This window comes from Trachurus japonicus, chromosome 5 (assembly GCF_045865225.1).
Source record: "Trachurus japonicus isolate A0001 chromosome 5, Traja_1.0".
Taxonomy (NCBI): Eukaryota; Metazoa; Chordata; class Actinopteri; order Carangiformes; family Carangidae; genus Trachurus; species Trachurus japonicus.
In genome coordinates, this window is record NC_140911.1 from 31,155,203 (window position 1) to 31,169,568 (window position 14,366).

The 14,366-nt window shown below is 44.2% G+C and overlaps 1 pseudogene; it reads left to right on the forward strand.

Moving 5' to 3' along the window:
* Positions 1-3,261: 3,261 nt before the first annotated feature.
* On the forward strand, positions 3,262-11,807 carry LOC146987930 (E3 SUMO-protein ligase ZBED1-like; annotated as a pseudogene).
* The last annotated feature ends 2,559 nt before the right edge of the window (positions 11,808-14,366 follow it).

Consider the following 14,366-nt stretch of genomic DNA (forward strand, 5'->3'; position numbering starts at 1 on the left):
TAATATGAGATAAAACATATAAAAGACCAACAGAGACCACACAACTCTCATGCTGTATTAAAAGCCAAAGAGTAAAAATGAGTTTTAAAACGAGAATTAAAAGTATCCAGGGTGGGGGTTATTTTGTGTCATTCCACAGTTTAGGAGCTACCACTGTGAAAGCACAGTCCCCCCTGGTCTTTTGTCTGCTTAAAACATGTAACTACATCAACAATATCCTTAGACAAAACCTGCAGGCTGCAACAACCAATCTAAAGAGGAACCACTATGTAAACCACAATTACCACAGTAGCTCCCATAATGACCTGATTGATTGATTGATTGATTGATTGATTGATTGATTGATTGATTGATTGATTGATTGATTGATTGATTGATTGATTGATTGATTGATTGATTGATTGATTGATTGATTGATTGATTGATTGATTGATTGATTGATTGATTGATCATATTTATTTCAAACCAAACAAAAATTATATCTCACATACAACAACAAAACATCCACGGGACACCATATAACCAAATATCATCTATGTTAGTACAGAAAGATCAGAAGGGAGAGTGGGCCAATCAGACACATCTGATATTGTCCAGAGGATAAAACCCATCAATTACCCCTTTCCCACTGGTCAAAAAACCAGTTTAAACCCGCTAACAATCGGCTTTTGGTGGCAGTGGGAAAGGCGCACCGAGCCGAGTCGACCCGCGTCGACGCGGGTCAAACGACTCGGCAAGCGACGCGGGTTAAAATCGCCTTTAATCGGCTCGGCTCCGAACGGCTTGCAGTGGGAACGCCAGACCCGCGTCAACCCGCTAATTTACGTGATGACACTGAACGTTACGTGACGCCACGTCATCGCGCCGGTCGCGTCTCATATCACGTACCAAAACAAAGCTCCGCTCCGCTCCGCTCTCATTCGAGACTGGGATCAAAAGATCAAATAACACTGACCAAAAACGATTGAAAAAAAAGAAACAACAGTCTGTTTAACTGACGTGTTGTGCCGCGGACGTCCGTCATCCGGCCGCAGCAGACTCTCTGTCCTCCGCGGTCCTGGTGCTCCAGGTCAGCCAGCCAGAGAGTCTGCCTCGGCGGACGGACACTCCGCGGCGGGCGGCTGTGGCATGACTGTGCGTGTCTCTTGCACCGCGGATGAGAGCGGGGCGACTGGTTTATGCTCTGTCTGGTCCCCCAGCGGGGGTCAGACTCGGCTCATTTTGGTCAATGGGAAAGGGGCCAAATGCCGATTGTTAGCGGGTCGACCCGCGTTTAAAAAACCTGCGTCGACTCGCTAATTTTAGTGGGAAAACGGCTAATGATGGTGATCAGAGATTCTCTCTTTTGCAGATCAATTTTTTTGGGGGGGGGACAATCAGTTCATAAACAACGAATTAAAACCAACAAACTGGCAATCACCTAACTCTTCCACTATCAATAAAGGAGAAGTTTATTTTTTTTTAAATGCTTTTTTACCTAGGATTTGCTACTGCTAGTTTTGTGCAGCATGACTGAATATTTGTCAGATTTTAAGGTTGTGGACAACGACTTTGAATATAATGGATGTCCTTACCGTTTTGAGAGTATACGGATGAGGAGCTCTTTGAAAGGAGGATGTGGAGGCAGAGAGAGGAACAGCTGGTCAGTGAACAACAAACTGCTGCACGTCTGTGAATATATGGTAACTGGTGGTGTTCATGTGGAATAGCACTAGTGAATCATAACAAAATATTGGTGAAATTAACGAGTTTCCCTGCAGATAATGCGTTATTTAGAGGCTGTATTTCGGTGCCCCAATCACTCCCACTATATGGATATACACGGCTCTCGAATGGATCTCAATATTATCCGACGGACTCCTAATGACACCAAAGTTATATGGGTGAGTAAACGACTGTATTTTATGCCAGAAATAAGGTCCAGGTTGTAAAAAAACAGCACTTGATGAAAATTGAAATTAATGGAAATATATACATAACTAATGGATGTATTATTGTGGCATTTGATCCAGGTCAGATATCTGATGACAACATAAAAACCAAGACATTCCCATCTGTTATTTGTGTTCAGGGCTAATTAGCAATAATGATGGTAGCACACTAAAATGTGATGGTTTACACAGAAACGGTGCATTCACTGCACATCAGTATGACAGCATGTCAGCATGCTGGTGTTAGTGTTTACCTCTAAACAGACTGAGCTTGAGATAGTTTTGCGCAAGACTGCTATTAAAAAACTGCCTTCTGTCAGCCGTGCATAAAGCAAATGTGTATTCAGTTCTGTGTAATACAGTAGCATCAGTGTATGTATACTTTAGAGCGAGTCTTAGTTTGGGAGGGACGCCAGGCTTTAAATACAACAAGTGCACACCCATGATCACATTCCCATGATTCAGCACGCTAACAGATTGCTCGCCCGGGTTAGGGAGCGATTAGCATCACTCCTGCTAGCGGTTTAAGTAACACAATCTGGTGTCTAATTTCAAACAGCTGTCTGCTCTGCCACAGGACAGGAGTGGGGTGGAGGGGGGGCGGAGGGCCAGAAACACCTTGATGATTCATGGCCTGCGAAATGAAGATGAATATTTTATATGAACTGGCATTAAGAGGTTTCAACTCAGTCACCCAGATCAAACACAACAGCCTGGCAACCTAGTTCTCCACTGTCTGTCTGTGAGGCTGCCGGCTGTAACATGGTCAATTATATGGTGAGCTGCCTTATATGGTGAGGACTTCATATGCATGACGAGTATTTCCTCTCACTGGAAATTAATGACACAAACTGATAAACGGATACCTACGTATATTTTAATCAGTAAAGCATGGATGCCTTTGAAAATGCTGTTTTTTCATGTTCCATTTCATTTTTTTAACATATTCATATTCTGCTCTTCAGAGTAGTGAAATATTTCGCGTCATTGCCTGAAACAGTGTATCATTTCATTTTACTGCACAAATGAGAAATGGGATTAAATTTTTGCCTTGATCTAATGTCCTTAATCCTGTTAACTAATGTGGAGTGCGTGTGTTTGCGGACGCACGCGTGTCGGCGTACATACATGCCACCCCGCAGCATGTGTATGCCTCCTTGTCTGCTCCCACACTAACTAGGTTTGCAGGGGTAAATTGAGTGTGTGACTGCGTATAATTCACTCTCAGAACAGCCCCATTTCCCTCTGCCCGCCTGCTTGGTCACACTGATTCAATGCACCAGTAGCAGCAGAAAATCCATACCAATAAATTTCACCTCCAAGGGGTTGCATGTCCCATCAGCTGGGGATGCCCCCGCCAGAAACCAAACCACAGCTGGTTAGCCACGAGAAGCCAGCTGCAATCGCCCCCTCGGTGTGGATCTCAGGGTGCCTCCGCCATTTTTTTTCCACAATGGCTTATCGTTATGATTACTTAAGAGGGGACGGCGGCTTCAGAACACATCCATACTGTCATCAGTGTTTTTATAATATGTTGTTAAATCAAGGCAGAGCCACAGGGCTTGACTGCGTTGGGTCATCTCATTTGGTCTGTAATGGCCAAGCGCCGTCTCCGTGATTGATTCTGCTTATTTGACGTGCATCTCGACAAGGGTCACGGACCAGGCTCGGATCAGCCACAGCAGTCAGACTTCAATACTCCGATGTGATCTATGCACCATTTCTACAAGTAACAATCTGGATTTTATACATAACGGTCCGTTCACACACCATTAACCTGCCCAGGGTCTTCATGTCATTATCGATTCACAAAGGGTACATGGGGCTGTAAACGCTTCTGATGCCCTTCAGAGATATCGCTCCTAATCATCCAGGGGACACTCAAACCTGCAAGAAGGAAAGGCTTCTCTATGCAGAGAGGTGCGCTCTGACGGTGCTCATTTGTGTTTCATGAAAAAAAAAAAAAATGGCGGTTTGTTGACAAAACGTCTCTGCTTTCACAAAAACGCAGCCACACACTGTTTCACGCTGAAGAGCCACTGAGGAAAACAAAGAGCGCCAAAGAGGGAGCTGAGTGGTGTAACAATCTGTCTCGACGGTTTGGCCACTTTTCAGATAGGAACCACGAGCACTCCCTCATCACTCCACTTAGGTCCCTCAGTGCCTTCATTAATATTCACAGACGAGATTGCAGTTTAGCAAAACATTATCACTGCTGATTAGCCGGCGAATGCAGCGAGGGCCAGATTTTTCCTGGCATTTCGATTCATGTTTTGATTTTGCAAGCATGTTGAACTTTGGATGCGGTGCCTCACCAAGGCACTAATTAATGCTAATGAGTCTAATTGCGCGGAGCGAGATAACAGCAGTGTTCCTTTCTTAAACCCCACCGTCTGCCTGGCCACACTTTTTTTTTCCAATTTTTTTTATTAATTTATTTTTGTTGATTTTTAAACATATTAAACACATACAAGACACAATAATATTGACAAAGACGGTGAAATAATTGTGGTTACTACATTTTTCAAAAAGACATCCCATATGTTTTTCTAAATGTTGGTGATGACGGTGTTAGTTTTACTTGATCTGTAAAGCATTTTGTAACTGTGTTTTGAAAGGTGCTATACAAATAAAGTTTATTATTCCACATATTGAACAAAACTAAAATGACAATAAATAAATAATGAAGTAAATAATAGTATAACAACGACACCACAAAGCACTTCTTCTCTTCACAACAATGTCAAAGTTGTGCACTGCCTGGCCACACTTTGTGCATTGTATGCCACCACCTGTCATGGGTGGAGCTATAGGACAGTATGGGGGTTTGGCTCCACCACAGCATCACTGGGTGTTTGACATAGAAAATTCTGTCTGAATTGTGTTTGTTTGGCTGCTGTTTGTCCCATTCTCCAGCTGATCCAGTCCAGTGCTGCCCCAGATGCCATCAGCCAGGGGAGTTCATGCTGCTGCTCACGTCATGTAACACATTTATTTCTGCAAACTGTTATTTAGTTGGTTGTAGTAATCTAGCAGAGCAATATAAAATTGTAAGTATTGACCAAAATGAGAGAGTGAGGGCAGGCCTGCTCTGCAGAGCTGAGCTGTTAGCTGTGTAAGTCTGTGTATTTCCAGCTGAACACTAACCACAGTGTTATCTGCTGCACTGGCTGTCAGGCTGACAATGTTGTTTTATGAGTTTTTGTTTAAAATGTTACAGTAGATAGACTTCAGCAGTCCTATCAGACAGCTCAATGTCAGTATCACATTCGGCTTTTTAAATGTTGTTCAGTTGTTAGTTTGTAGTTACCAGCAGCAGCAGTGTTTGTTGTATCTCAGGCACCAGGTGTCAATCTAACATCAGACAGACTTGCATTCTAACAACTCCAGTGTTGGAAAGACATTCATCATTTTGAAAAAAAGAAATTGGGGCTACCAATAACCATTCTGTATATACTGTAAATAATTATATTTATAAATTATTCCATACTTCTGCATGTTTATATCATGTCATCTTCTGGTCAATGGCAATAAAGGTGAATCTAGTTTAAATCTGAATGACTAGAGATGCATGAGTAGAATGTCAGTGTGTTGGCATGACAGATTTAAGAAGATAGTAGATCAACAGAATAAACCACCAGGCCTGGTGTTAAGTTAAGTATGTACTACAGCGTTGTCAGAAAGACACAGGAACTGTATGGTTGATATGTACACCTGAATATTTGATTATTTATCGCAAGTCGTATCGTCATCGCAATACTGAACAGTCTCATCGCACATCGGACATTGTCCTGATATTGTGCAGGCCTAAACAGCAAGAAACAAAAAAAGTCTCTGTTGCAGCCTATGCCCTCATTGCCTAACATATACAGTCTATGGCGCTAACCAATACAGGTCTGTGAACTACGTCGACCTTTGCAGACTCGACAGCATCATGACCTTTAACTCTGTGAGTGCATGTTGTTTTAGGAACGTCGTTACCTTCACAGAAATCAGAAAATATGGCAGAGTGGCGTCCAGCTCAGGAAGTGATATACTTGATAGATACCCAGGCATTTCATGTTGTCACTTGGTCACTAATGGACCAATAAACAGGATGATGGGAGGACATAGAGGATGACGGAGTAAAAGTCCCGCTCTCTCTCTCCTGTGAACATGGCTGACTCGCTTTAAATCCATATTCCTGTTATAGATGAAATGCCTTGAGTCTCACATTAAGCGCTGCTGGAGCAATGACCCACCTAATAGTTCATGTATAACTTAAGCTGTTGTTAATATCTCCACATGACATTAGCAGCGTACTTATTAGATAGAACTATTAATGTGTAGAAGTGAATGAGAATGGATGATAGTCTTAGCACTGATGAGTCCACTTGTCACATATTGATTCATGGTGAAAAAAAAAGAGGCAGAAGGAAAACTGTCTGCTCTACTCAATGAGGTTTGACCACGCCGAGGTGTGTGCCTTTATGCTTGTGTATTGTTGTGCGAGTGTGTGAGTAATGCAGCAAATTGTCCATTTGCAGTATATCCGATGGGCTCAGGGATGTCATTAGTCACAGCATGCTCGCTCTCATTAAATGGCCCAGTCGCCATGGCAGCCCTACAAAGCCAACCCCACCCCCTCACCCCCCCCACCCCCAGCGCATGGAGAGTGACAGGCCAATTAGAGCAGGGCGCTGTGACATGCAGTCTGCTGTGATTACAGCTCTAAGGAGAGCAGGAGCCAGGCAGGGGACACCGTACACCGGCAAGGTCCCAACAAGATCCATCTCCAAACAAACATGATGATCCGGGGCCCCTGGAGGTCGTGTCGGCTCACAGAGTGGGACATCCTCATCCCTCCATTACATGATGTGGCACCTGCTATCAAGGGCAGTTAGCCGCGATACCAATGGAGAGGGCAATATAAAAACTACACCACCCAGAGGGCTTTGGGCCCACGTCAGACGCCGACAAGTTGACTGTCCTGCGTTATTCAATGTTAGAGATCTTCATCACCTGTCACACACATACACACACTTCTTTGCGGTAATCCTCTCAAGTCTTGCATCTATCGGGGGAAGATGTAAGTCATGGAGACGCAGCAGGAGAGTAAAGAAAGTATTTTAATCTTGGCAGCGATGAGACGATAACGGAGAAAAGAAAGTGTGACAGAAGAGTGTGGCATTGAATCTGTCAGCTCCTCTCCATAATACATTCATAATGTAACAGACATGCATGAGGCGCTGACACACTAAACAAGACATTGTCATGACTGACACGAGAAGAGAAGTCTATCCACAAAGTTGATTGATTAGTTGTTCTGCCGCGCAACAATCTCATTTCAGTCTCATTAGGGCTGCCACAAACCATTATTTTGATAATCAACTAGTCACCGATTATTTTTGCGATTAGTCGAAAAATCGGATCATACGTAAATTACAGCTTATCGCACCAGCATGCAGCTGCTCTTATATAACCATCATTAGCTTCCAGCTTTAAGTGTTTAAGGTATGTGCTAACTAAAAATAAATACAATTAAGATGATAGTTCATTCAGCTTTTAATGAACTTTGGAGCTTGTAGCAGCATTTATGACCTTTTTGTGATGTGCAAAATAAAATGGAAGGCAAAACTCTGGCCTTCAAAATTTTTAGCTGTAAATGTTTAGAGCATTGTAAAATGTGTATGTGGTTACTTCGTCTGTGCGTGTGTGTGGTGGGGGCTTGGAAGAGGTTCATAGAGGGACCTGACAGTGTATCGTCTTGAAATTTCCAACCAAGTCGCGGACGTTACTTTCACTTTCATCAACTTTTTTTGTTTTTTACTTTCGTTACCAACTGTTAGCAGCTAACTAGCCAATTAGCTTAACGAGACAACTGTCCCTCTTCAGCCACAACAGGGTTCGACAGTAACGGTTGCCCGATTGCCCAGAGCAAGTAAAAATAACAGGCGGGCCAGGAGAACCTGTGCAGACTTGGCCGGTAAGGGTTTTTTGGGCTTTTCATCCATTTATTTTGAATAGACAGCTGGAGAGAGACAGGGGAGGGGGGAAAGAGAGTGAGAGGGGGCATTGAAGCGGAGCAAAGGGACCGTCCGGTGGAATCGAACTGGGTTGCTGCCGCGGGTGTGCTCTACCAGGTGAGATAGGCTATATGAAACTTGCGGCTTGTCGTATTTAATCAGCGATTTCACTAAGCGTTTCAGTGACGGTGAGCGGCCGCTGCTGTTTCAGACTCGGGGCAGACGCACGCAGTAATAGTCACCTGTTACCGTTACCATACCGACGAGCTAACATGTCCTTTTTGGTTATAACCCTGTTGTCAATTAACACACCTGGAGACGGTGCTTCAACCGAACTACACAGCTGTTTGCCTGTCACTCATAGCGTTCCGGGATGTTTCAATGTCCCACATATTTGAGTTTTACAGGGGCATCTCAATAAACTAGAATAAAATGGAAAAGTCTGGGCTATTTAGTAGTAGTTAACAATAGTTCCAAACTTGTCTTGAAACAACGTTCAAAACACACACAGCCAGTATCACAACTAAGCATAAAGTCCGCTAGCTTAATGCTAACGTATAATGTAAAACTCCATAGACGGGCTAACAGAAATTAGCATCGCTATCGCCATTTCGCAGCAACCGACAGCCATAGTAGTAAAGCTGCTAAAACCTGTTTTAATTCTGGTTTTAGCGCTGTTAACATGTCACAGTTTTAATATTTTTTCATGCAAGAAAGTCACAGTTTAATCCAGAGTCTGTGTATTGTGTTAATAAAGTGAGGACACACCGTTGAACCAAGGGGGCAGTTGTCGGTCTGAGAAGTGAAGCTCACTTCCGCGTTCAAAAAACTGCAAACCCCTCGGCTGCCACTGGGGGCTGGTGCCAGAAAGCAGCATTCTCCATAGACCCCCATGTTAACTCATTGAGTGCCAACCACGTAATTTCTCGTTTTTCGTTCCCATGCGTTGATCGCCAAAAACGAGGTTTCTCGTCGTCAACAGTCCCGCCCGGTCTTCATCTGGAGCAACACCGTGTCCTCCCCAAGGTCCTCCCGCGGCAAAATGTGATGATCTCTGGGCCAAAGCAGGCTGCCGGCACCGAGCCGTACCACAGAAGGACCGTGACCACCGGTGGGGCCGGTGTTCCCGACCTGCTGTGGCCGAGAGACCATCACATTCCGCGGCGAGAGGCTGTGCCATGGCACGGTGCGTCTGTGTTATTGTTGTTTAGTGGCGCCCCCCCCCCCCACCTCCGATGGTGGATTTGTGAATAGAACAACAATTGTTGTATATATTTATCTTACACGAGCCCTTTGATCCAGAAATGCGAGTGTCAGAAGAGCGACAGGCACAAACAGAGCACCTTTCATAAAAGACGCTAGTATCTATAACTGATAACTGAATTATTGAATTAGTAAATGAAATTTAAAGCCTGATGCATAGACTGATAAATATTGTTAATAATGGAAAAAAATACTGTATATAATTTTCTTCCTAATGCTTACTATTCTTCTAAATCATCTCATGTCTTTAAGGTAAATGAGACCCTCAGGGGCGTCAGAAGTTTCCTCACTCTGACTGCTGATGTGTGGACCAGTCGTGCAACAGAGGCTTACCTTGGTATGTCTTGCCATTTCCTGACTGAAGATTGGAAGATGAAGACCTTCAACCTTTCCACCATGCCCAGGGTTTCCCGCAGCGCTTTCCTGTTAAGGCGGCCGCCTTAACAACAAAGAGCTGCCGCCTAAACTAACATCGTAAAAAAAAAAAAGTAGCGATATTCGCCGCCGCCCCCCCCCCCGTCGGACGATGGCCGCATCCTCTCACACACATACACACCACAGAGAAGCGCGCACGCAGCGCGTGTTGAAAGCGAAACTTTAATACGGCACGGCACGGCACCCCCCGTCGGTCGATCGTTTCCCCCCCCCCCCCCCGGTCAACAGATCTCCGCGCTACCCCCCCCCCCCCCCCCCCCCCCCCCCCCCCCCCCCCCCGGTCGACAGGTCAGACACCACCTTAACTAACAAATTTTCTGGGGGAAACACTGATGCCTCTTGAGGAGAGGCATACTGGTGCAAATATAATGACATGGATGGAAGAGGTTTTAGTTTGACATCTTGCCCACCAAAATAAAAGCAGTAGTTCATGACAGTGGTTCCAATATGGCGGCAGCTATGCGACTGCTTGAAGAAAAACATGGATGGGCCTCTATCCGCTGTGCTGGACACACACTCCAGCTCATAGTCAACACTGCTTTCAAAGAAACCACCATCAGCAGAGCACTATGGTGCTGCTAGGCAGCTAGTCGTGCACTTTAAGAGAAGCAAGCTGGCTAGTAAAAGCTAAAGATGAAACAGGAGCAAATGAATGTTAAGAAAAATGCACTGATCCAGGATGTCAGTACAAGATGGAACAGTACATTCCACATGACAGAGAGACTCCTCGAACAACGCTGGTCACTCACTGCCACTCTGATCCGATCCCGAGATAACTCCAAGGGGGAAACACTACTTCAACTTGAAGCCAGAGCAGTGGGAGCTGCTTCAAGAACTGAAGCAAGGGTTGGCACCTTTTGAGACCGCTACTGTTTACCTTAGTGGACAGCAGTACACAACCATTTCAGGTCTTCCACAGGTGGTCAGAGGGCTGACACGGGCTGTACACCAAAGCAAATTTGAGACAAGCTCAGGAAAATCTTTCATTACCAGTGCAGAAAAAGGGATAACACAGAGATGGGGCAGTCTTTGCACTATCTCAGCAGACAAAGAAAATCCAGTTATTCTTGCAGTTGCCTTGGACCCCAGATACAGAAAGCTGAAGTTTTTGACTCCTGAAGATAGCATCAGACTGCAGTGGAGTGTTGAAGTGCTTGCTGTCAAAGAAGCAAAAACGACTGGGACACAGGGTGCAAAACTGCAGAGGGCCAATGGTTCAGATAGAAAGAGTGCTCTGAAACCCTCCTTCAGTCTGACACAGACAGTTTGAGTGAAAATGAAGATGGAGAATCTGAGGAGGACCGAAAGATCCAAGTTGTGATAAGTGAAGTTCGGATGTACTTTGGAGAGGCCACACTCTCTAAAAAGGATGATCCTCTGAAATGGTGGAGTGAAAATAAGGGGCGTTTCCCCACGCTGTCAAAGTTAGCTAAATCTTTTCTGTGTATCCCTGCAACCTCCACCCCGTTGGAGCGGATTTTCTCTGCAGCAGGGAACATCAAGCCTTTCTCCAAGACATGTAGAAATGCTAACTTTCCTGGCTATGAACAAGAGCCTTGTGCAGTTTGGGATTATATAGAGTCCTTAGTTTCAGGTGCCTACCTCATTGTAGCTACGTATGTTTGATGCCAAAGAAAAATGAAGGACAGAAAAACCTTAAGTAGGCCTATTTATTTTTGTATTGTTAAGGCCAGTGCCTATCCTTTTACTCAGTTGCAGTGGTCAGACGGGGCCAACCTCCGTCGTCATCCTGGGGGAGAAAACGAGCCAAGTAACTTATCCGCATGCTTTTAGAGGTTTACCTCTGGCTGGTTAAATTCTTTTCAGGAGATTAATGTTGGTCTCATTGATGAAATCTAACAACTGTGGCAGTCGCATTAGTTTGTTTGAATGCAAAGTGAGCAGGGCTGCCTCTGGGCTACGTACTGAAATCACCACATTTATGTAAATAAATAAATGTTTTACAATGAACCGATCAGTCTACAATAAATTTTATTCTGTTGGTTACTATACACTGCAAAGATTATTACCACTTTATGACTTAAAATTGGTCGGTATTTCATCAACTTAGCTCAGGAGTTTCTTGCTGTGCAGCCATATAAACAGACGTGGTAGTGTTCTCGTGCAGAGGGGGCCGGCCTCACTCCCGTCGTTACGTCACCACAGGAGCTGAGTCTGAGCAGCCTGTATGAGCGCTGTTTTACCAGTGGGTGGGCTGCAGAGTCGATGCAGGACCCTTTTGCTTTCCTCATTCGAGGAGTTGGTAGGCTCAGGGAGGACCAGTTTATAGTAGAGACCAGAAAAAAACGTGTTTTTTGGGACCTTTAGATTCATTTTAAATACTGAAGCTAAATTGTCCACTGTCCACTGCAGCATGTGAATGCAACATCTGATTGGAGGAGCCAGCTATCTGTTAAAATGTTGTCCAGGTTAAAGCAGAAGTAAGCGATCTGGTCGTTTTGGCTAACTTTTTGTCAGCCGATGGAGTTAGCAGCCCCCGCCCTCGTCATGGATCTATTGGTCCTCGTCCCTACGTCACCACATTCACACGCATCCCTTGGCTGCACACACAGCCCTTCATGCCGTTCTCTCTTCTCATTGGATAAAGCTTGTAGGATACAAGGAAGTATACAAGAAGTTTTCTCCTCGGCTTACAGCAGAGCAGAGTGACTGACAGATCCGTGTTTCGGACCAAACACTCTATGTAAGTGATTGCTGTCAGAAGATATAATTATCTAAGACTTACAAACATTCTGCTTACTTCTGCTTTAATGTTTTTCCAAGATGTTTGTTTCCAAGAAAGGCCCTTCAGTTCAAGATTTCAACTGTGATCGGGCATTAAACAGGTGGCTCACCTGCTCAGATACAGTAGGGCACGGAGGGGTGTAACTGCTACTGGTCAAATAATGTGAAATAGCATTCAATTTTACATGTCTGCAATGGTTGCCATTTAAATGTAATGGCACGTGTCGGTTCCACCGAGTTACAGTGACGGCGAGCAGCCCCCCGCCACCGCCTCAGCCCAAATTTTGGCCAGGAAAAACCCTGATTGATGATTTTGATAGTCGACGTAATCGTGACTAGTCAACTAATCTTGGCAGCTCAGTGCAGGCCTCTGTCAATAAAGCTTTCTACAGTAAAAACAAACATTACCAAACCCTGACCATTTGTGTGTCCCTCTGGTTTTTCTCAACTTGCCTTTAGCACCCCCTTTTATTACGTCCATCTCTCATCAAGTGACCAGTTTGGTGCTTGGCTCTCATCCTGACACCTGAGTCAGATCCACTCCCTGGAGTTTGAACGCTCCAGAGAGGGCCAGCTTGGTGAACCACTGTTTCTAATGTCAAGAATAAATCTCATAAAACAGAATGGATGAAACAATCCGTACAGCAGGCCACACGCTTTGTCTTCAGACTCTTGAACAGAAGCACGTCCAAGATACAGGTATGTTCACATAAACATAGGCCGAAAATGAGTTTAGCTGCTGTAGGCCATGTCTGCTGCAAGTAGAAGAGTTAAATGCCACTTAAAGCTTTTTCTATGAGCCACAATAGAGAAAATAGAAAAAAGGGAGAAGAAAAGAACACTCCGTCTGGGCAGATCGAGCCATTGGCCTCTCTCACTGCACATCTTTTGTGTTTCTGAGAGAATGGTTCACTGCCTTTTCACAATAAAAATCATTGGGGGAAAAAAAGCCACATAATTTTCTCCAGGCAACACTGTCCTCCATTGCTTGCTGCTATATGAACAGCCTCACAGAAAAGCTGGAAATTCACATTTTGGTTGCTTGATTTGTATGAATTGCATTTCTTCTTGTACATAAACACTTTTTTTTATTCTCTCATCTAAAATGGGGGCAAAGAGGATATGGAAGAGTAGAAAGGCTGCAACAGAGTGATGATTTAATTGCCAGTAAGGAAAACATTATAATAAAAAAGACATATACAACATTTAGCTTGTTTCTAAATTCAACTATATGTCCACCAAACACAACTTTACTTTTAAATGTCTACTTCCAATTTTTAAAATGCATAGAAAAATGGACTTTCTACTTTCATATTTAAAAATAATGCATAGACATTTGTGTTGTACTTCCACACTGCATTAAGTAAATCCATTTGCATGCATGTAGCCTGCAATCCGTGAACAACTGTTCAGGCCACACCCACATCTGTGACTTTACCTATACCTACTTAATGTGGTAAATAAAGAAAATAGGTGGATACTCCAACATTAATAAGTAATTGTGATGTCATTCTATTCCCGGACAGCATTACTATGCAGCCGTGGTGGTGTGCTGCCATTTATTGAAACCAAAGCATTAGTCATTAGTCTGACTCCCAGGTTGCCCCCACTGATCCCACAGGAGTTTGGTGGGATTGTGGTCAGGCTCCGTGCAGTCAAGTTCTCCAGCACCAAAGCTAAAAAAAACTTGTTACTATTGTGCCCCTTGTTTAGAACCAACTCACTGACTAAACCATGACATACAGGCCCAGAAACCATAATTATGTAAAGGAGGAAGTTGTTACAGTATTTCAAAATAAAATACAGATGAGTGCATTGGCCCATGGGGGAGTCGATCCCAGTCCTCAGAAAACAACACATCCAGCACAAGATTGGCTCATGTGTGTCAGCTATAGTGTGGCCATGTATGGATTAGGAAAGATTGGTGGACACAGGGAAAGCCCCCAATCCCCTCTTATAGGAGGACATACAGTTGTTTGCAGGGCCG